Source organism: Cnephaeus nilssonii (genome assembly GCF_951640355.1).
Source record: "Cnephaeus nilssonii genome assembly, chromosome: 2".
Taxonomy (NCBI): Eukaryota; Metazoa; Chordata; class Mammalia; order Chiroptera; family Vespertilionidae; genus Cnephaeus; species Cnephaeus nilssonii.
In genome coordinates, this window is record NC_137073.1 from 51,060,239 (window position 1) to 51,084,101 (window position 23,863).

The following is a 23,863-nucleotide window of genomic DNA, read 5'->3' on the forward strand; positions in this document are numbered from 1 at the left end:
TTTGTATCGTGGAAGAACTGTTTATATGTATAAAACTATTTATACGTCTAAAGCTATTTATATGTCTGGAACTATTTGTATGCCCAGACTTATTTATATGTCCAGAACTATTTATATATCCAGAAAGCCTTGTACTTTCACAGCATGATTTTTCTGAAGATTTCAGCTTCCCAAGTGTTTTTTTCAGCCCCATGATGCAGGAGTGAGTCTGCTATCCTCAACTCCAGCCTTGACTTTATCTTACAAAGTACTTATTGTGACTATCCATTTGGTGTCATTATACCATAGGTTTTTTGTTGTTGTTGTTTTGGTTGTTTCTTCTTCTTCTTCTTCTTTCTTCTTTCTTCTTTCTTCTTTCTTCTTTCTTCTTTCTTCTTTCTTCCTTCTTCCTTCTTCCTTCTTCCTTCTTCTTTCTTCTTTCTTCTTTCTTCTTTCTTCCTTCTTCCTTCTTCCTTCTTCCTTCTTCCTTCTTCCTTCTTCCTCCTTGTTCCTCTCCTCCTCCTTCTCCTCCTCCTCCTCCTCCTCCTCCTCCTCCTCCTCCTCCTCCTCCTCCTCCTCCTCCTCCTCCTCCTCCTCCTCCTCCTTCTTCTTCTTCTTCTTCTTCTTCTTCTTCTTCTTCTTCTTCTTCTTCTTCTTCTTCTTCTTCTTCTCCTTCTTCTTCTTCTTCTTTCCTTCTTCTTCTTCTTTCTGCCTTTTAAGGTAGAAACTTAGAGCATTGATTTTAAAACTGTTATTCTCTTCTAAGGCATATCGTCAAAGCTACAAATTTCCCTCTAATGAGATTTTGTATTTTCATTTTAACCAAGTGCAAAATATTTTCTTATTGTACCTGTAACAACTTCTTTGAATCATGGCTATTTATAATATACTTTTAAATTTACAAATATGTAGGGGATTTATAGCTATCATTTTTATTCACATAAAATTTAATTCCACTGTTATCAGAGGCCATACTTTGTAAAATTTCAATTTTAAAAAATACAGTGATACTTTTTATGATTGAACATTTGGTCTATATTAGTGAATGTCTGGGTGCACTTGAAAATATGTATTCTGTCCTTGTGTGTAGAGTTCTATAAATGTCAAATTAGCTCACCATGGTTAAAAGAATAATGAAACTCTTCTCTATCTTTGCAAATTGTATTAATAAAAAGCCAGGGGTCCTGAGACAAGGAGAACTTGGTTTCTTTAGCCAAGCTCCTCTGCCTCCAAATGCCTTTCAAAATTATGTTTCATCTCTGGACTCTTATTTAACTTATGCACAGCCCCTTCTCCAGGTTTCCAGAACCCTTCTAGATGCCCGATCAAGACCACTGGCATTACTGGATCATAGCCAGCCACTTTCTGGCTGCATCCTCACATGGTGGAAGCGGAAAGGGAGCTCTGTGGGTTCTCTTTTATATGAACACAAATCCCATTCTTGAGTGCTCTGCCCTTATGACCAACAACCTCTCAAAAGTCCCATCTCCAAATTCCATTACATTGGGGATTAGGTTTCAACATATGAATTTTGGAGAAACAAACATTCTGTCTATAGCAAGTAGTGTACAGAGTCTCTGTCTCTTTAATTGCTCCCTTGATTCCATTGTTGGCTCTCCTGCATTTCTCATTCTCCCTCACTCACTTAGAATACTCCCTCATGCAAATCCTGGTTTTCTATGCTCAGTTCAAATTTTACATCCCCAGAAAGCTGCTGAGAGTTATTCAGTCTTTGTTGTCCATCATCCCCTTTTGTGAAATCTGTAAAATTTCATTTATCAATTTTATTGCCTCTCACACTGTATGTTCAATTCTCAACATCTTTATTTCTCCTGTAAGGTTTCAATTTTCTTTTAATGGTGTTAATACATAAGGCTTTTTAAAGTGTGAGGGAAGGTGAAACTATAGGAAGATTATTGATTTAGAGGAGATCATAGATGTATCCTATCCAAACCCTTTATTTGAGAGATGAGGAAACTAAAGTTCAATAAGTTAAATGACAACCATTGATCAATCAGAAAACTAATGGCCACATCTCAGGAATTCAAGCCTCCTCTCTGTTTCTCTTTCCGTGAGACAACAGCACTCACAGATTTAGGCCACGGTAATTTTCCACTCAATATCAAAAGTTTATACCTCTTTGGATTTTTTCTTCTTTCTGGAGTAGTTGAGTAAAATAAAATCATATTCTTTGGAGCCAAAAAGATAAAATAAAACATCTTTCCCTGAAATTGGGAGTATTTTATGACCTCATTCAATCACTTAAATTTTGTAATGGGGAAGATTATGAGTCAGTCTAACTGTTGTTTCCAAAATTTTGATTTAATTGTATCTAGTTTCCTTTATGCACCTTACAGACAAGGAGGTATCCTAGTTGTTAAAGAACTGAATTTTTCCTCTCATCTGAACTATCTATTCTCTTATAGATTCTTTGTAAAAAATATATATTTTATTGATTTTTTACAGAGAGGAAGGGAGAGGGATAGAGAGTTAGAAACATCAATGAGAGAGAAACATTGATCAGCTGCCTCCTGCACACCCCCTACTGGGGATGTGCCCGCAACCAAGGTATATGCCCTTGACTGGAATCGAACCTGGGACCCTTCAGTCCGCAGACCGACGCTCTATCCACTGAGCCAAACCAGTCAGGGCTCTTATAGATTCTTAAGCAGAAATAAATTTTAAGAAAACTGTAGCATTACTCTAATAGATATATATTCTACTCTAGTATGCATTTGCCTTTTGAACACAGTCATTGTGCCACACGATGGCATCCTAAATCAATTGCTATAAATGAAAGACTGAAATAAAAACATAAGGCTTTGCATGTCTGAAACAAATGCTTTTCCAATCCAAAAATCTAGATGAGTAACGTTATTCATGAGCTTCAATTCATTAAAATTATTTGCTATTCTTTGTTCACAGCCTGCTATAAAAAGTAGCAACTCTTTTTATGAAATAAAACTGCAGTCACTATCATTTTGAATTGCCAAAGAGCTTAAGTATTACACACCACAATTAACTTTAATATAGTCACCTAATTTTTAGCACATGAACAATGGGATCTTTTTATAATGAACTGTCAAATGACTGTAAAAGTTTTAAACAAAACCTGCAAGTTTCCTTAGTATTTTGAGAGTAAAAATTTTTGTTGTAATTTTGTGATTTAAATGCAATTTTACTAAGAAATCATAAAATTATATTACAAAATACCATATCTAACTTGAAAAATAATGCAGAAACGGTAAACTTCTCTATGCATGAAATGTTTAAATCTGTTGTATCTTTGTCCCTATTATACTTAAGCTCAGTGTTTTTTTTTTTTGTTTTTTTTTTAACTAGGAAAGGAAGGATTCATGTGGTTTTTTTTTATTCAACAGATTTATTTTCTTTAATTTATAATAATAGAGTCCTTCTCTGTCTCAAAATGATCAGCTCACTTTCATTTTTTACTCTCAAAATACTTAAGGTTACATTCTCACCAACATTTACAACTGTCAAACTTTTATTTTATTTTAGGAAATCGAGTGCACTCTCAGGCTGGTGCTGTAAGAGTAGCAGTGTTGGACCCTGGGAAGATGGCCCCTGAGTGCGGTGTAGAATAGGGACTCAGCACAGGGACCTCAGTGGTTGCCCCTCCAGATCTCTTCTCAGGGCCATGCCACCCAGATCTCTTTAGGACTCCTGTAGCCGTGGGTTGCCTTCCCTCTACCAAAGCCCCGGGTCAGTGTCAAGAGCAGGATTTTGTGCCTTGGCCTTTTAAGAAAGTGCCTGGGTTTCTGGCAGACTTCCTCCTCTTTTAGACGGACAAAGTCCCTACTGAATTTCACTGCCAGATGCTATGCAGGCTTCTCTTCTGAGCCCTGGTGCTCCGCCTTGGGGATTCCAGCCTGGGGTTGAAACCCCACGCTCCTCAGAAGTGACTTCTGCAGCTGAGATATTACTTAGCTGCTACACATGAGTGCAGGGGCAAGCCCTCTCTGCGTCTTTGCCTTTCTTACCAGTCTTCATGTAGCTTCTTCTGTAAATCCTTGATTATAATACTCCTATTCAGCTGTCCTTCATTTGGTTATTCAGGTTGAGTGCTCTATAATCATACCTAATAAAATGGTAATATGCTAATTACCATCACTCCGCTACGCCCACGATTGGGCCAGCGGGAGGCTGGGGGGCGGGACTCCGGGTGGCCGATTGGCTGGCGGTAGGAGCGGGGGGCGGGGACTCGCGAGTCCCCGCCCCCCGCTCCTACCGCAGGCTTAAACGGCCGGTGCTGCTTAGGCCGGCGCTGCTTAGGCCGGCGCTGCGGAAGACGCTGGTGGCGGAACTCGGGGTGGCCGATTGCGTGGCTGCCGGCACCAGTTTTCCACGAGCACCAGTTTTCCTCTGGCCACCCGCTGATCGGAGCGCCTCCCGATCGGAGTGCCTCTCGGGGTGGCCGATCGTGCTGACAGGAGGCGCTCCGATCGGCGGGTGGCCAGAGGAAAACTGCTGCTGGCGGATAACTGGTGCCGGCAGCCAGGTGAAGGAAAAGTCTATTGCACAAAACTTCATGCAACGGGGTCCTAGTTTAGCTATAATTCTGGTGTGGCACCGGGAGAGATGTGTGTAGCTTCCACCTACTCCATAGCCATCTTGGCACCTCCATTGTTATTTAGTTTATTCATTTTATTGATTAAATTGTAGTCTGCTTTTCCATACTTGTTATGCTATTTTATGCTGATATAAGTTCCTAATTTTAATGAGGTTGAATTTATTACTTAGGAAATTTTGTCCAGTTTAAAGAATTCTTTCCCACACATATTCATCATTTTCATTATCTCTAATTTTTTTCCGAGGGAGAAATATCTGTAAATTCTTTTTCATTGATAAGGTGAGTTGCTTAGAGGCTTGCATTTGGATATGAAAAATAGATAATGAAAATACATTGTTAGGCTATTTAAGTAAGAGTTGAGTATTAAAAAAGGAAATGGTAATTCATTTCTTAATCTCTAGAGATGATTTTTTTTCATGGAGAATATAGACGTTTGTGGGATTTTTTTCTTCCAATGCTATTTATTTTATTTTATTTATTTTAATATATTTTTTCTTGATTTCAGAGAGGAAGAGAGAGGGTGAGGAGGAGAGAGAGAGAGGGGGGGGGGAGAGAGAGAGAGAGAGAGAGAGAGAGAGAGAGAGAGAGAGAGAGAGAACCATCAATGATAAGAGAGAATCATTGATCGGCTGCCACTGATTGGCTGCCTCCTGCATGTCCCACACTGGGGATCGAGCCTACAACTGGGCATGTGCCCTGACTGGGAATCGAACCATGACCTCTTGGTTCATAGGTCAACACTTAACCACTGAGCCATGCCGAAAGGACCATTGCTATTTATTTAAATAACACTGAATTAGACTGCTCTTACATAACTTTAACTTCCAACTTTTATTTTTATAGGATGTGAAACACACTGTAAATATCCCTGAGAATTAAAAGACAAATAATACAAAAATAATGAATAGCTATTTTAAGGATGACTGTCTAAAGTAAAATTTGAAAATAATGTCATATTAATATTGTAAATTAAATAGATTTAGGGAAGAAAATTAGGATTATATATTTTTCTCTCACCAGAAAAAATATGCATTTTAAATGTTATGTTGAATTGAATATGTGTACAATACATGCCTGGTACATGTGGGTATTGATTGAAGTGAATTCTTTACAAAACGTATTGCACTTGGGGTTACAGCATTTAACCATCCACGGAAAGTAAGTTGTAGTGAGTAGTGCCTTAGCAGACACTAAAACAACTATGTTTTGAAAATTATGCATTTAATAAACAATCACCACAAACAGATACTATAGGTAAAAACTAGTGAACACCTACAAAATCCAGAATCTGCACTGATAGATCAGACAAATATACTGTGATATAGTCATCAAATGTTATATAATACAAATGAATAAACTATATTTACATGCACAATACTGTGGAGCTAAATAATCAAGATATAAAAAATATGTGCTTTATAATGCCATTTATCTAAAGTTCAAAAAGAATCACAACTAATCTATAGTATTAAAATGTAGGATAAAGGTAATTTTTATTTCTTGACATGGGTATTATTTAATTGAATTTATTTACATCATGATAATTTAACAGATTGTACACTTATGAATGGTATACACTACTTTTTATATATTTATTATACTAATTTATACTAGTAATTTATATGAGTCATCACAGAGAAAAATATCTAGGGTATATGCTAAAAGACAGTATTTTCCTATATTACAGATTAAATCTAAATGTATTTTGACAAGAGCAGAAAGGCAAAAACAAAACAAAGCAAAAATCAATGAAATTAGGACCTCAGGTTTTAAAGTCATTATTTCTCTGAATAGTGAGTCCTTCTTGGATATTTTAGGGGAAAAGAGAAGTCACAAAAACTATATAACTGGCCATGGTACATTGGAGTCAGCCAACAACTTTTTAAAGAACTTATATATTTAAAGAATTTTATAGAATTTAAGGAGTTTAAAGATTTTCTACATGACCCCTTAAGTTTCAGCCAAAGAAATCAATCCATGACTTTTTACTACCTTATGCTTAAACCACAAAGAAAGAGAAAAAAAAAAATGTCTTCATCTGCTCTTAATCAAAACACTTCTACAATAATGCATAGACAAAACACTACTTAGCATTTCAATAGCTAGCTGAGTTGTGATTATAGCAGTGGTGTAAAACAAACAAGGCAATTTGGCACTTTAAACACTCAATACACTAAAAATATTGTCTTACAGTAATATCTTAAAACTCTGTTAATTTCCCTTGCTGTGCATACGGACTTTCAACATCGATGCCCACAGATGAATTTTCATAGTTTCTTATTCTGTCTTCCACTTCACATTTAAGAATCTGGTTTTGTATAATTTACCCCTTATTTGCATATATATATATATATATCTGTGCATATATATATGTATATATATATACATATATACATATACACACACACATATATATACATATATATAAATATATATGTGTGTGTGTGTGTGTATATATATATATATATACTGTATATGCAAAATGTGATAGAGAACTGGATAATCTAAGCCCAAAAATGGCCTTAGTTGCCTAGATATTTCAAATGAAGTTGTGTTTCTCTTAGTTTGAGTTATAAGGATAATGCAATTCTGTATTTTACATGCATAGGCAAATCATTAGAATTCAGAGTGTGGAAAAGTGCTGAGGGCAGTGATTTCAAAATGAAAGGAAGACATTTATTTAAAGTGGAGTAAGAATTTGAATTTGTGGTTATTTTGGCTTAAAGTTAGATAACTTTAAAAAATATTTTGTAAACATTTTAGTGATCAGAGTAATTTCCATAGTATGTAAATTAAAGTGGGCATCATATAGCAACAACACTGGGCCAATGTTGGTGATCAACACAGGAAAAATTCATAGCATGGAATACAGTCAGCTATGAATGTGTAAGGATAAAAGATGCAATGCTTCCCAAGAGGTTCTTATGGCTGAGACACGTCACATGGTAATACTATTCAGAATGTAATAATGAATGCCTTTCCACTATAATAACACCTATTCTAATCTTCTCATTCTAAACGGAACATAAATATAAAGGATATTAAGAATATATTTGAGATGTCAATGAAATGAAGTGTTGTCACTGGATAATGGTCTCTTGCTGCTTAATAAAATACCAAGCCAAAGGCAAGACTTATATTTTCAGTGTAAGAAGACATTAATTCCACGACAGTGTTTTATTGCAGTGATTGTATTTCTATTATACAAAATGAGATGTAAGTTTAATCAATTCAATTGATGTATGTTGATGTAGTAAATTGATAGTGGTTTATCATCATTATGAAATTATTGTAATCTTGTAGGCAGTTTATCAAAGAAACAGACATTTTGGGAAACAACTTTTAGATTGAGGGGAAATAGAGGTTTCTGACTAGCTGGAGGTTGGTTTTCTTAACTAATAGTTAATATAACAATTGAGGGACTGCATGATTGACATACCCAAAGGTTTGTGTAATAGTCTTGTTAATGTTATAGTTCCACATTTCAACTTGCTGAGAGGCAAAACATAATAATTAAATATAATTATTTGAGCAAAAAGCCACAATGTTACAAAGAAAGTTGAACTCCTCAGAATGCTGTACTACTTCATTTACCAAACTAGCTTTGTTACTTTGAGTAATAAGTTCTGAATAAAAATTGATACCATTAGACTGGAGCATCATTCCATATTTCCAAGCATTATTATAATACAACAAAGACCCACTGTACAAGACAGTTTGGGGCTTCCTATGGAAGGAAGCTCAACTATCGAAGCCAAACAAAGCACAATTCCCAGTGGAAAACTGAAACCTATTGCTTGCTTTCTTCTGTAGAAAATAATAACAAAATAGTTGGATGCATCTCACTAAATGTGTTTAGAATATTGTGTTTCATTTGGAAATATATCTATTTTCTTGAACATCTAAAACAGGCCTCAGGTTTGCTTTGAGAACCTTTACAATTTTTTTAATGGAGCCAAACTAATAGAGTTAATTTATTATTCCCAAAGGCAGATCTGATTCCACATACCTCCTTGTCCTTTTTGGTTGACTGTCTTAAAACAAATGAATTTTGTATTCCCAAGACCATGTATGTTATCATTCTCTGTCTCTTGGTGCTATTAGGCCAACAAATCTGAAAAGTAAAAGTTTAATCTTCAAAATACCAGAAGTAAGATAACTGAAAAAGTTACTATTTTTCATAAAAATGCAAATCATCAAGCACATATATCCCTTGGGCCATTCATGAAGTAATATCAGGATGGCCTAAAGTGCAGTAAGAATAACATCTGGAAAATGCTAGCAAAGTTCAGATATTCTTCTCATTGGGTGTTTCATTATAACATAGGCAATCTGCTGTCAACTTAGTTCTTTGTATGGAAAAAATATCTAGACTTCATAATATTTCTTCTACACTAATCCATTTTTATGGTAATTTTATTATGAACTCTATTTTTTATGATCACATACATGTACTATATTAGCTTACTAGGGTTTCCATAACAAAGTATCACAAATTGGGGAGCAGATCCAGAGGCTAGAAGTCCAAGATCAAGGTGTCAGCAAGGTCTAGTTTTTCTTAAAGTGTCTCTCTCTGGCTTGAGGATGGCTGCCTTCTCACTAAGACCACACATGGACTTTTCTGTGTGCATTGGCATCCCTGATGTCTGTGTCCTTAATTTCCTTATAAGGCCAATAGTTGGATTCAATTAGGGCTCATCTGAACCTTAAATACCACTTTAAAGGTCCTATCTTCAAATATAGTCATTCTGAGATACCAGGGGTTAGGGCTTCAAGATGAAGTTGGGGCATACAATTCAGCTCATAACATATATTAAATAAGACCACCTTTAAATTAAAAATATAAAAATTGTCAAATATGACCAAATAACCAAAATAATAGAACATTCACACCCTGGTACCCAGATTTAAGAGATGAGTTCTATTCACAATTCCTTCACTTTACTCACATTCTTTCCCTTTTTCTTGAGAAGTAATCACTGTTCTAAAATTTCAGAGACTCATTCATGTCCAAGTATCTATACTTATACTACATATGCCTATAAGCAATCCACTATTTTGGTGTCAGTGTTTTATTAAACTTAAAAAAATTTTTTTTTAAATTAATTTCAGAGAGGAAAGGAGAGGGAGAGATGGAAACATCAATGATGAGAGAGAATCATTGATTGGCTACCTCCTGCACGCCCCCTACTGGGGATTGAGCCTGCAACCTAGGCATGTGTCCTTGACCAGAATCAAACTCAGGACCTTTCAGTTCCCAGGCCAATGCTCTATCCACTGAGCAAACCAGCTAGGGCTTATTAAACTTTTTAAAAACAGATATATTTATTTGCAACATCGCTTTTTACTCAGTATGGTGCTTTTGAAATTTACTAATGTGGCAATTGTTTTTTTGTCAACATTATATATGTTGGAACTACCTATGTTGATGGTTATAGATTTAGTTTACTCATTTTAACTGTTGTTTAGTATATAAATATATGACTAAGCCTCAGATCATCTATTCTGCTACAAATGGACAATTAGGTAATTCTAACTCTTTATTTTTCAATTCCAACCAGTGTTAGAAAGAGTTTTCTAGCTTATGCTTCCTTGGGAAGATGAGTAAGAGCTTCCCAGAGAGAGAGACATATTTACTTAGAAAAGGAATTGCTGAGTGATACAAGTATGCATATGAAGCTTTACTAGGTATTGCCAAATTGTTCTCCTAAGTGGTTGTATAATTTATACAGCAATGTATAAGAATTCCCGCTAATCAAAATTTTAGACTAAATTCATTATGTGAAATGGTGTTGCTATGATTTGCATTCTGCTATTATTTTTTGATTGTGCATGTCTTAATAGGTTGAATTGGATACTTTGAATTCTCTTGAGTGAAATACCTGACCATACTCAATGCCATTTTTTCCCTACTGCTGTTTTACTTTTTCCCATTAATTTTATGTTTTTAATTTAAATTCAAATATTGCCCAGATTTTCTTCCCAAAATATGTCTTACTTGCATTTTCTTTAGAATGTTTTTTTTTTTTTACTATGAAAGTTTTTAAGGTTAGTGTATTTAATTTACATTCTCTTATAAGTATTCTACATTTTGTGGCTTATTTAAAATAAATCCTTCCATCTTGATAGCCTAAAAATATTCTCCCATTTTTCTTGAGAAACCTCCAGTTTTGGTTTCCACATTTTGGTCTTTAACCCATCTGGAATATTTCATCTCCTTGCATAGTATAAGGTGGGAATCTATTTTTACCACTTATTGTATGGAACACAAGTTGTCTTAGCATCATTTTATTGAATAATCTATCCTTTTACAACAGATTGCAATGCTACATCTGTTATATATACATATAGTCTGTTATATATACATGTAGTCTGTTTCTCTCCTCAGTTGTTTGCTTTTCTGTTTTCATCCCAACAACTCACTGCTTTAACGACTATAGCTTTACAATGAGTCTTTGAGTATGCCAGGACAAATCCCTTTCTCTAGTTTTTCATGTACTCCATGATCTTATCAATTATTGAGGTTTTAGAATCAATTTGTCCAATTTTCTGAGTGGTCTTATTGAAATTTTTATTGGAAGTGTAATGGGTTTGTAGATCAGTTAGGAATAATTGTGATCTCTATTTTATTTAGATCTTTTGTCCTTCAATGAAATGAAATTAATTTCTGAAAAACTTCTTGTTGAATACTACATGGCTAACCTATTGATCACTCCACATTAATATGGTATCTCTTAAAACTTTTTTTCATTCAAATAATTTAGTCAAGGAATATTTATTGAAGTATGATAGGTAATAGGGATTCAGTGATAGATGAAATATAATTTATGTTCTTTTGCAGTTTACAATCTAATGAGGATAAAGATATAGAATAATTGTAATGCAATATGGTAAAATGACATAATGGGAACAATAGAGCATACATGAGATTATGCAGGAAGAACATATAACCCAGATTTGAGGCTTTCTGAAGGAAATAACATCTAAGCTGAGACTTGAAGAACGAGTAGGAATTATTAGGTAAAGGAGGAAGGGGGAGAGGGAGGGTAAAGAGATGTATTATAGGTGGAAGAAAAAACATGTATGAGAACAAGCATAGTGTGTCCCCAGAACTCTAAGAAGGTCAATATGGATGTATAGCAGGAATTTGAGGCAAGAAAGATAAGACTTTATAAGGTAACTAGAGGCCTGGTGCATGAAAAATCATGCACTGGAGGGGGGGTCCCTCAGCCCAGCCTGCCCCCTTTCACAGTCCGGGAGCCCTCAGGGGTGGGAGGCGACTCAGCGATCAGGAGAAGGTGATACCCCCATCACACCTCTGCTGTTGCCACTGCCTGCAGCGCAATCCGCAGCTGGCCCTGGTTACCTGAGCCTCGAGGGGGCCCTGGGTGGCTGGGCAGTCACCATCCAAGGCTTGCCTGCACCTCGGGCATCGGCTGGGAAGCCACCATCCAAGGCTTGCTTGCGCCTTGGGCCGGCCCTGGGCAGCTGGGGGCTGAGGGTACTGGGGGACTCTGGAGGCAGGCACGCGGAGTGGCACCTGCCGCCCGAGCGTAGCTGAGGGGACTGGGCGCCACTATCTTATGGCTGTGGGAGCTGCCATCTTTGAGGGTGTGGCAGTCAATTAGCATATTCCCTCCTTATTGGCTGTAGGCACTGCCATCTTTGTGAGGGCATGATGGTCTATTAGCATATTCCCTCTTTATTAGATAGGATTAGGAGGTATATAGTACAGGACCTTCTTAGGCCTATTAAGGAATTTAAATTTATCTTAAGAATGATAGGCATCAACAAATTTTTAAGCATGAAGGTACTACACAATCAAATTTGCAGTTTAGAAATATCACTTTGGATAGGAAGTAGAGGGAGGGATGCAATTCTGAAAAATAGGAGGCCAGGTGAGATCTGGTTGCTTCTTAGATGAGAATATTAGTTTCTCATATTCTCTATATTCTTTTCATTTTTTTAAAAAGTACATATTTAACTATAATATTTCTTTAGACAAGAGATAGTTATGGCTTTACTAGGGAAATGTCAGTGAAGCAATGAGAATTTGCTGGATTGGAGGGAAGACTAACAGGATTGGTAGCTGATTGGATTTTAGGGGTGAGGGAGATGGAAGAGTTTAGGATGATATTCACATTTTTGTCTGTGACAATGGGATGAACTGTGCAGCAGTTAACTGAGACTGGGTCCTCAGAAGAAATAAAGGTTGTGGGGAGTGGGCATGGATGACGCGTTTGTAACATATACAATGGATCAAGGTGTTTTTTTTGACAGCTGAAGGGAAATTTCCAGTTGGTGTATACTGTAAAACTTTTCAACTCTCTTAATAGTCTTGATTGTTTTTCTGTAGATTCTATTTCTATGCATATATCAAAACATCTGTAAATAACAATATTTTCTGCTTATTTCTTTTTCTTATATGTAGACTAGGATGCCTCGATAATCTTGACAAGAAGTAGGGTTAATGAGCATTTTTACATTTTTCTCTAAATCAAAAGAGATCCTTCTAAAGTCTCACTATTAAATATATATATATATATATATATATATATATATATATATATATATATATATTGTTATATTGTTGCAGGTTTTGAACAAGTACATTTTTCTAAGTTAAAGAAGTCCCCATCAATTCACATTAGTTTATTCCTAGAAACATGTTGTTTTATATGGTTTGTATACTGATTTTATTACCTTAGGTTTGTTATTACTCCTTATTGTTCAAAGTTAGTTTTCCTTCATTATCTCTGTACCCTTTTATTTAACTCAGTGGTTCCCCTATTGTTATATTCAACTCCACATTGTAAACCCATTGAATACTAGAATAATATATTTTATTTGTATGTTTTTTTGCATTGATCTGATAATAAATGTTCAGCAAGCATTGTAATTGATTTATTGGCAGGACTAAAATGGAACTCCGGGGTCAAATGATTCCATTTAGGATACAAGTAATTATAATTTAAAGTACCTTACAATATATTATTTTGAAAAAGTAGAGGACATATCACACTGGAGCAAATATGTTTGAAAGAGTGAGCCATTTAATCATGATTTCAGTGTTTATAAGAGTGAAAAATGTTTTCCCCGGTGATTTTGATTAAATTTAATAGATGGGACCAGAGCAACTCAATTAGGTTAACATGTCTGGAAAAATAAAATAATCAATTTGATAGTTAAATATAGACCCTGGTTCTGACATTAAGATCAATACTGAATAAGCCAACATTTTTCTCATTACTCTCATCCAAATTTAAAGAGATTATAGTTTTAAAGATAATTTTTACTTAAGGGTCAGTTATTTAGGTTAAATTAATTAGCAACATGTGTCATGAGATAGCTGCAATATAGCATTAACAATACTTTAATTGTTATTGAAAAACTTTAGTCCAGCTTACTAGGTCTGTGTGTTAAGCCATGTAAACTCAAAGCCTCAGTTTCTTAATACAAAATTAGAATTATTCTGTCTGCCTCATGGGTTTCATGAAAGGATTAAATGAAATGTTTCCTATGAAATAATTTATATAGTCCCCAGTATTTATGGAGAATTTTATTCATCTCAAAAGCTGATTCATTTTAATAATTTCAAATTCGTATTTTACACCATAAATAAAAGGTCATCATTCAAATTTTCTAAAATGTATTTCCTAAATAAAAACACCTTTCTTCTACGAAACTGGTGTTCAAGCATCCTTTGATCTGCTGACTAGGCCTTCTGATAATCAACACGATAAAGGAATTTAATTACAACAAAAACTATAATAATAGCTTCTCTCTTTGCTTCAGGTAAGGTTGAGAAAGAGCTTGTTAGATTTTTCTATATAGGTTATAACCTGATAAAAGGTTGGCATCCTGTTATATTTGGATAATTGTTTTGTATAGAGTGCACTGGGTGCAATCCAGACTAGATGTAGCCATGGAGACAATGGCCTCTTGAACTTCTGTTCTGAGCATCCTGCCCCATCAGTGGTGAGTACTCTTTATAAACAATAGCCCACATACAATGATGGTTACAACAAAAGATAGAAACACAATCACTGCTGGTTGCAGTTCCAGCATGAAGGTGGGATAATGAAAGGGAAGAGAGATGTGGTTAATGGTCTCACCTCTGCCATCCCTGTCTCACACTGTCCTCTGCTAGATGAGGATCACTCATGATCACTGTGGAAGGCTTTGTCCACACATGGCTGCTTATATAGTCACTCTGGCATTTTTTGATTAATGTTAGTTAGCATGTTATATAATAAGTGTTAGCATAGTATATGGTTTTCTGTTCTACTTTACCCTAGTTGTGGTTAGGAGTAGGCTTCTTATAGGCAGCTTGCATGTGTCTCTCTATTTTTGCCATTGAATCAGAATGTTTAGACCATATACATTTAATATAATTATTGATATTATTTGGTTTACCTATACCATTTTTCTATTTTTTCCCCTGTTTATTCTGTCTATTATTTGTTCTCTCTCTGGTGTGTGTGTACACTTATTTTTTAATTATTTTTTTATTTTTATTTTTTATTATTTTTTATTATTTTTTATTATTATTATTATTTTACAATTCCAAAGAGATTTATTGAGCTGACCATTACACTGATACCAAAGTCAAGTAAGGACACACAAAAAAATGACAGATAAATGTCCCTGATGATCATAAATGCAAAAACTCTCAACAAGATATTAGGAACCTTAACACCACAATTAATTTTAAATTGAGTATTTTTCATTGTATCTGCTTTGTTGGCTTCTTAGCTATAAGTCCTTATTATGTTATTTGTGTGGCTGCTATATGGGTTAAAAGATACATCTTTATCTCAACAGTGATATTCAACCTTATTTTAATCTCATGGCACACATTAATTACTAAAATTCTGTGATACTCCAAAATACATATATTTTTTGCAGATGTGAAAAAAATAGATATAATTTTGATTCCTTCACACCAGGTGGCCATTGTTATGTTGGCTATTGCCATTTGATAATCTAAGGGAAAATAGGTCAGTACCCCTAATTAAATGGTCAGGTATTGAATGTTTTAAAAAATTTTTGAAAATCGCTGGCTTATCACAATCTACTTTCAAGGGCTGTTGTAACACTTCACATGTCGTATAAGTTACTGAAACTTCTGTTATTCCCTCCTGGCCTTTCTGTTACTCTTGTCATGAATTTTACTTCTACCTCTGTTATAAATCACACAACATATTTTTTTGCTGTAAATGGTAACAGTAAAAGATAGAAACACAATCATTGCTTGTTGCAGTTCTAGCTGTGAAGGTGGAATAATTAACAGAAGAAGAGAATGTGCTAATGATTTAAATAATATGAGAAAAAGATTTTACATTTATCCATGGAGCTACCGTTTTTGGTACTCTTTATTCCTTGTGTAATCCAGAATTCTGTCTGGCATCCTTTTCCTTTTGCCTGAAGGACTTTCTTTTATATATGTATTTTTTATGCAAAAAAACCAAGTCTGCTGGTGATGGATTCTTCAAGTTTTTATAAGTTTGAAAAGGTGTTTATTTTGCCTTAAATTCAAAAATACATTTCTTGTGGGTAAAGAATTATATGTTGACAGCATTTTTTTGTTTTTGTTTTAGTACTTTAAAAATGTTGCTCCACTGTCTCCCATCTTCCAGTATTTTCTATCTTGCTAATGTTATGCTATATAATAAAAGCCCAGCGACCGAAACGGTGGAACAACCAGAACGACCAGAGACCAGAACGACCATGGCCCCTCGCCCCATCTGGCCCTCCCCCCCAGCGAGGGATTAGGGGTGATCAGGCAGGCAGGTGAGTGGTTAGGGGTGATCAGGCAGGCAGGCGAGTGGTTAGGGGTGATGAGGGAGGAAGGCAGAGGTGGTTAGGGGCGATCAAGCAGGAAGGTGAGTGGTTAGGGGCATCAGGCAGGCAGGCAGAGTGGTTAGGGGCGATCAGGCAGGCAGGCAAGCAGTTAAAAGCCAGTGGTCCCAGATTGTGAGAGGGATGTTTGACTGCCAGTTTAGATCTAATCCTCAGGGATTCCTGAGGGATCAGTCCTAAACCGGCAGTTGGACATCCCCCAAAAGGTCCCGGATTGCGACAGGGTGCAGGCTGGGCTGAGGGACACCCCTCTCCCCCACACCCCCCCCTCCCCGTGCACGAATTTTGTGCACTGGGCCTCTAGTCTAAAAAGGCTAATATTCAAAGTGTTCCCTCGGGAGTTTCACCAGGAGACCAGGAGTTCCATCATTCGCTATGATGTCCGCTGACCACCAGGGGGCGGTGCGGAATGAAGGGAGGCCCCAGGCTGGCAACTGGAAGGCCCGATTGACACTGATGTTGTGTTCATTTTATTTTTAGTCTTTTTTTCTCTGTGTTTCAGTTTTCTCTTTTTATTGATATAGCTTGAAATTTACTAATTTGTTTGAAATGTTTCTTTTCCATTAATCCCAGAAAATGTCTTTTTTTCATATCAAAGATATTTCTTTTTATCTCTGGAAGTATGATCTGGGTTTTGTTTTTTTTTATACCTTCCTGGTTTCTCAGCAAAATGTTCAGTCTTTTCTCCAGCATCTTGCATATACAGAATATAGTTACAATTCTATGACTACTGTCATTATTGAATCAGGTTTGACTGACTTTTCTCATTATTGGTTGCACTTTGTTGCTTGCTTAAATGCATAGTAATATATATATTTTTTAATTTGATGCCAGAAATGGTGAGTTTTGTCTTATTTTGAGCTTTGTTCTGGTACATGGTTAAGTTACTCAAAAAGAGTTTAATCATGTTCTGTCTTAATTTTAAGCTTTGCTAGGTAAGACAAGGGCAGCATTTGACCTAGGGATAATTTTGTCCCTCTACTGAGGCAAAATCTTTCTAAGTACTTTGCCTGATGCCCATGAAATATGGGATTACCCAATTTGGCTGGAAATAAACTATTTTTTCATCCTATATGAGCACCAAGAATTATTTTCTCTAAAATTTTCCATTGATTCTCCTCTCAGTCCCTGGTAGTGCCTTCAAATATATGTGCTGATTAGTACTCAGATGATGGGGCCCTCCAGAGATCTCCCGAGTTCTCTGTTAAACTTGTTCTCCTCCCCAGTAATTTGCCCTGCGAACTCTAGCCACTTTAGCCTCTTTGTACAACCAGCTTTATCGCCTCAATTCAGGGAACTGCTGAATTCTGTCTGGATCCTCCCTATTTTCCCTGGGCAGTAAGTTAGGACAATTGGACCTCATCTGTTTCCTGTCTTTGGGGATGTATATATATATATATATATATATATGTATATATATATATATATATATATATATATATATATATATGCTTTATTCAGACAGGAACATAAATACAGACCCATTATATAAATACAGACCCATTATTTCATCTTGCCTGGAAGTTGTCATTCATATTAAACACTACAATCTATAAGGGACAGAATTTTGTATATGGTGCTATAGGTATCAAAGTTTTTCTTATCTACAGATATCCAATGAATTCATCCCAGTAACTGAAAAAAGAAAAGTTCTAATCTTTCTTCATTGCTGTGCAGAGTCCCCTTTGCAATGAATCAAATCACTGCACTTCTTTTTCTGGACTGTGTTTTGTTCCACTGGTCTACTTCTATATATTAACTAATATCATCCTTTTACTTTCTGCAACTATATAATAAATCTTGATTAAAAGATTTGTTCTTCTGCTTCAAGATTGCCTTGAGGCTCTTTTCATTTTTCATGCAAATGTTAGCATCAGCTTATGAAATTTGAATGTAGGAATTAATTTGCAGAAAAGTACTATATTTAATATTGAGCATTTCAGTCTATGAGCAAAGTATATTCCTGACTTTACTGAGATATTCTTTAATTTCTTATACTATTTGATATAGAAGTCAAATATTTTTGTTAGCATTATTTCTAGTTTTTTTGATGTTTTGTAAATAGTATTATTTAAAAGTTCACTTGCTATTTACTTGTTGTTGTTATAAAGAAATGACAATATTTTTGTACATTAACCATGTATACATTAACTGTATATAAGGAGTCTTGCCAAATATATATATTAAGTCTAAAATTGATATCCTTTTCTTTTATGTACAAAAGTCACTGAGGATAATAATCTTTTCTTTTCTTTCCTCTATACCAGCACTTACGCATTTTACATATTTGTCTTACCTCATGAGAGTGGCTAGGATCCCCAATTTATAGTGGAATAGAAATAATGAGTGTATTTTCTGAGTCATTCCTAGGTTCATGGGTAAAGATTTCAATAACTCACCATTACGTGTAATATTAGCTGTAGGTTTTAAAAATTATGTTTATCATGTTAGGAAGTAACTCTTATTTCTAACCCTTTAAGATTTTATTAATAAAGAATCTTGGATTTTCTTAAATATGTTCATGCAGCTATTAAAATAATTATATGTTTTCTTTAATCTATTAAACTGGTAAATTATATCGCTTGATTTTTTTTACTGAAAAAACGAACTTATATTCCTGGATTTATGCCCACATTACCATGACATAGTATTATTTTTATATATCATGCAAATATTCACTAATGTTTCATTTAGCATTATCACATTCATGTTCATAAGGAATATCTATACTAATAAAAGCCTAGGTGGTCCTAGCATCCTTGCGTGACACCCTCACGTCATCACAAGATGGCCACCCAAAGATGGCTGCCCTCACATCGTCACAAGATGGCTACTACAAGATGGCCACCACAAGATGGCCAGCAGGGGAGGGCAGTTGTGGACGATCAGGCTGGCAGGGGAGGGAAGTTGGGGGTGATCAAGCCAGCAGGGGAGCAGTTAGGTGTCAATCAGGCTGGCAGGGGAGCAGTTAGGGGCCGATCAGGCTGGCAGGCAGAAGCGGTTAGGGGCAATCAGGCAGGCAGGCAGGCGAGCAGTTAGGAGCCAGCAGTCCTGGAATGTGAGAGGGATGTCCAACTGCCAGTTTAGGCCCAATGTGGGATCGTGCATCGGGCCTCTAGTCATTAATAATTAGCCTTTCTTTTTTACATTTTTATTCAAAGTTTTAAATTTATTTAAGGCAATAATTTGTTATGGCTTCAATTATGTCTCTCAAAAATTAATATGTTGAAGTCATAACCCTTAGTACCTCAGAATGTGGCTTTATTTAAAAACTGGAGCTCTGGTGCACAAAATTCGTGCACGGGGAGGTTGTGTCCCTCAGCCCAACCTGCACCCTCTCCAATCTGGGACCCCTTGAGGGATGTCCGACTGCCCTCTCACAATCTAGGACTGCTGGCTCCCAACTTTTCACCTGCCTGCCTGCCTGATTGCCCCTAACTGCTTCTGTCTGCCAGCCTGATCACCCCCTAACTACTCCCCTGCCAGCCTGATCAATGCCTAACTGTTCCCCTGCTGGCCCAATTGCCTCTAACTGCCCTCCCCTGCTGGCCCGGTCACCCCTAACTGCCCTCTCCTTTAGGCCTGATCACCCCCAACTGCCCTCCCTTGCAGGCCTGGTTCCTCCCAACTGCCCTCCCTTGATGGCCTGATCACCCACAATTGCCCTCCCCTACCAGCCATCTTGTGGCGGCCATCTTGTGTTTCACATGGGGGTGGCTATCTTTGACCACAGGGGGTGGCCATCTTGTGTGTTGGAGTGATGGTCAATTTACATATTACTCTTTTATTGATAGGATAGGGATACTGCACATGTGATTAGTTAAAATGAGGTCATACTAGAGTAGAGCAGGCCCCTAAACCAATATGACTAATGTTCTTGCTAAAAATGAGAATTTGGACACAGGTATGCCAGGGAAGAATGCCATGTGAAGATAAAGGTGGATATCAAGATGATGCAGTCAAATCCAAGAAATGCCAGACTGCCAGACACCACTAGAATCTTGGAGAGAAGCATGGAGCATATATATCCCTCACAGCATTCAAAAGAAAAAAAAAAGCAAAACAAAACCTGACACCTTGATCTTCTTGTCTCATAGCCTCTAAAACTGTGAGACAAATGTATATTGTTGAAGTCACTTTGTTTGTGATACTTTTTATAGCAGCCCGAGCAAACTAATATGGATCTAATTTGAAGATTTTTATCTTTTGTTTTTAGCAGTTTTAATATGATATATCTAGGTGTTATTTTCTTTGTATTTTTCTTTTCTTCTTCCTTCCTTCCTTCCTTCCTTCCTTCCTTCCTTCCTTCCTTCCTTCCTTCCTTCCTTCCTTCCTTCCTTCTTTCCTTCCTTCCTTTTTTTTTGGTTTGCAAGCTTTTTGAAATATTTCCTGAGTTTTGGAACTAGTGTTTTTCATAGTTTTGAAACTATGTTGCAAATGCTGCTTTGATTTTCAGAGGCTTTCTCTCAGTGTATTTATTAACTTCTCACACTGCATAGCTTTAGAATATGGCAATACTTCTGGAGAAAAACTGGCTGGATTTTGAAGCTCATCAATTATTCAGTTTTGTCACCAAAAGTTCTCCTAGTTTTTCTGTCCCACACCAGTAGGTGTCTACCAAAGCACAACACAGATTTTTGCTTCCCATTCTGCACTCAAAATTGACGAAATTACATGGAGAAATAGTATTTAGGAATGGTCAGCTCACTTCTCTATGGTTCTCTTCCTTTGAAAACTTCCCTTATCCACTCTTCATTGTTTCAGCAGCATGATGATGCCTTTAGCCAGATGAATGATTTAAGCTTGTTTTTCCCCATTTTCTTGGTGGGAGTATTGGTCTGTCATCCATCTTCTTTGTTTTTCTGGTCATGAACATAATATATGTTTCTTAAAAAATGTGGAAAATAAGTAGGTCCTCAATTATCCATTTTTTTCTATCAACCCTGGGTAATCACGATTAATATTTCAGTGTCTTCCCTTCTGGATCTAGTTTTTGGAGATGGCTTATCCAGAACCCACACAGGTGTGCATGCTCAACGGACACACACACATACACACACACACATCATACTTTGGCCAACACTAAGATATAACCATTGGCCTATGAACTTCATAACCTATAAATAAATGTACATTAATGGATAAGAGAGAGATTATACTACCCAATGACCAATCAAGTTATTTAACTCTTTGGAGTGAACAAACTCATCTAAAAAATGTGTAAATTTTGGAGGCAAATCATCAGTGGAAACAGACAAAAGTGAGCATTACATAAACCAACTCTCATCTGTCTAATTTCCTTTGTTCTGATCTTTTGCTCAACATGCATTTTTTTTAAATAACTGATTTCCTGTGTGAAAATAACTCCCTTGCCTGTAGGGAGAAATCATGCTAGTAAATTAGTTCTCTTTGTAAATGAATATCTTGGCATTCTGCTTTTATGCACTTATTTTTTAAAAATGTGGTTTATATGAATCTACATTAGAGTGTGATCCACTTGCACTGATACAACTTGTTTCTGTCTCACTACTGAGGTAATAATGTTGTGGGAATCTGTCAGAGTCGCTATTGCCTTTTCTCTGGTAATACCTAATCAATCCACAAATGCTTTTCTATTCAAATAGCAGTATTCACTTAGTAAATAGCTTTATTATTTCTCATAATTGAGCTTATTTTGTACATACAGTTTTGTAATCTGCTATTTTCATTTATTCATGTAATGTTAAATTTTTTCTGACTCATTAATCTCTCTAGAATGAAAATATCATGAGAGCACAGATTGTTCAGTCTTGTTCATCGCTGTACTAGAGCAGAAGCTGACACATGGGAGATACTCAGTAAATATTGGGAGAGTAAACTAATAAATGGACTATTATTTTCTAAGCAATTAATAGTTTTGAGTGCCATATTGCCTGCAGGAGTCACAGCTCATTTAACCAATTCAGTATCATTGGTCATTTAGTTAATATCCAAACATTTTACTTTTATAAAAAATGAGTGATGAGTAAACTTGTAGATATATTGTTGGACACATTTTATCATTTATTTCATTCAAGTTCTTAAATTAGTTGTTGTGAATATGTGTTAGATTTTTGGAGTTGTCAAATTGTTAAAGCATCCCTTAAATTGCTTATTTATATACCAAATTAGTGGTATGGTATTGTAAATAACAAAATAAAATGTAAGCCTTCATTAAATAAATGGTACACTTTGGAGGATAAAAAAATATAATATTCTGGTACATTCAGATCCCTAGACTGAAATTGGAGCCAGCTAATATTAGGCAGCCTAACTTTAGTACTGGGAAGGAGTCTGGGCTCTAGACTACACATTCATGGACCTGCCTTGTCATAGGATGTTAACCACCAATCATAGCTGACACTGATGGAATGGCTTAACAAGTTGAATGTGACAACTTTGTCAGGTGGAGGTCCCAGTGACAAATAGAAAGCTGGACATAACCACGGCTGCGAGGAACTTCCAGTTTGATGCCTCACTGCTATAACATTTTATCAAGACAGCTTCCCAACCAGGCTGATCTTGACCTGGTTTTCCCTGTCTTCGTCTATCAGCATATTCATTTGACAGTGTGCTAAGCAGGCACAGAAAGTAAAGACAGCTTTTCACTCAGTATCTACATTGAAAATGTGTGGCTTTGGTAGTGCTTTTCTTGGTGTGATTTGTTAGCTATCCTCACTTTTCTTCAGGAAAATTGTCTGTTTATAAGGATGTAGTGACTTAGGGAAGTCAGACCTAGGTTTTGACTGGCTTCCTCCATGAGTGTTACCAGGACCGGCATTAACATGTTCTGCTGTTGATTTACTGCTTGAAGGTCCTTGGGAAACACTTAACAGCTTAGGGAGCTGGAAGCATGGGATTTTATAGTAGGTTAATGGTATAGAGGTTTAACTCTCAGGTCTTTCCAAATGCCATGGGGATACATACTATCTCAATTATTTCTTTTGTTCAAAATGTAAAGTTCTTAATTTATTTTTTATATGGAATGATTTATCTTGTCATATAAAGATGATGTTTTTAAATAGAAGAATTGTACATCCTCTGGCTGATGCTTTGTGGTACACCTGAATAAAGTGGAGCTTAAATGTCACACTCTATGCTAGCAGGGCCAGACTCCCAAGTATTTATTTACATGTATGGAATTCTTCCCATTGCAACAATCTACCAATTAATGGCATTTTGAGCAAGCTGGCAGTATAAGTCCATATCCCTGACATAATCTGGCCCCATGATGGCTTGTCCGGCTGTGCATATTTTCCTTATTTTTCTCTCCTGAGCATCGTTGCTGACTCATGCTAATAGTGGTGAGATATTATTGTCCAGTAGAAATAAGATTATGGGACTCTATTTCTTGTGTAGCTTCTGTTCATTTTTCACTTGTTTGATAATGTACTTTGAGCACGTACAGAGCAC

The 23,863-nt window shown here is 36.1% G+C and overlaps 1 protein-coding gene across 4 annotated transcripts in view; it reads left to right on the forward strand.

Annotated features, from left to right (window-relative positions):
* TMEM232 (transmembrane protein 232) overlaps positions 1-23,863 on the forward strand; it is a 206,965-nt gene that overhangs the window by 108,199 nt on the left and 74,903 nt on the right. The window contains exon 13 of one of the 4 annotated variants that reach the window (XR_013814773.1): positions 14,462-14,548. The exons of the other annotated variants lie outside the window; for them this stretch is intronic. The gene's annotated coding sequence lies outside the window, so the exon portion shown is untranslated. The remainder of the gene's footprint in view (positions 1-14,461; positions 14,549-23,863) is intronic. 4 annotated transcript variants of the gene reach the window in all.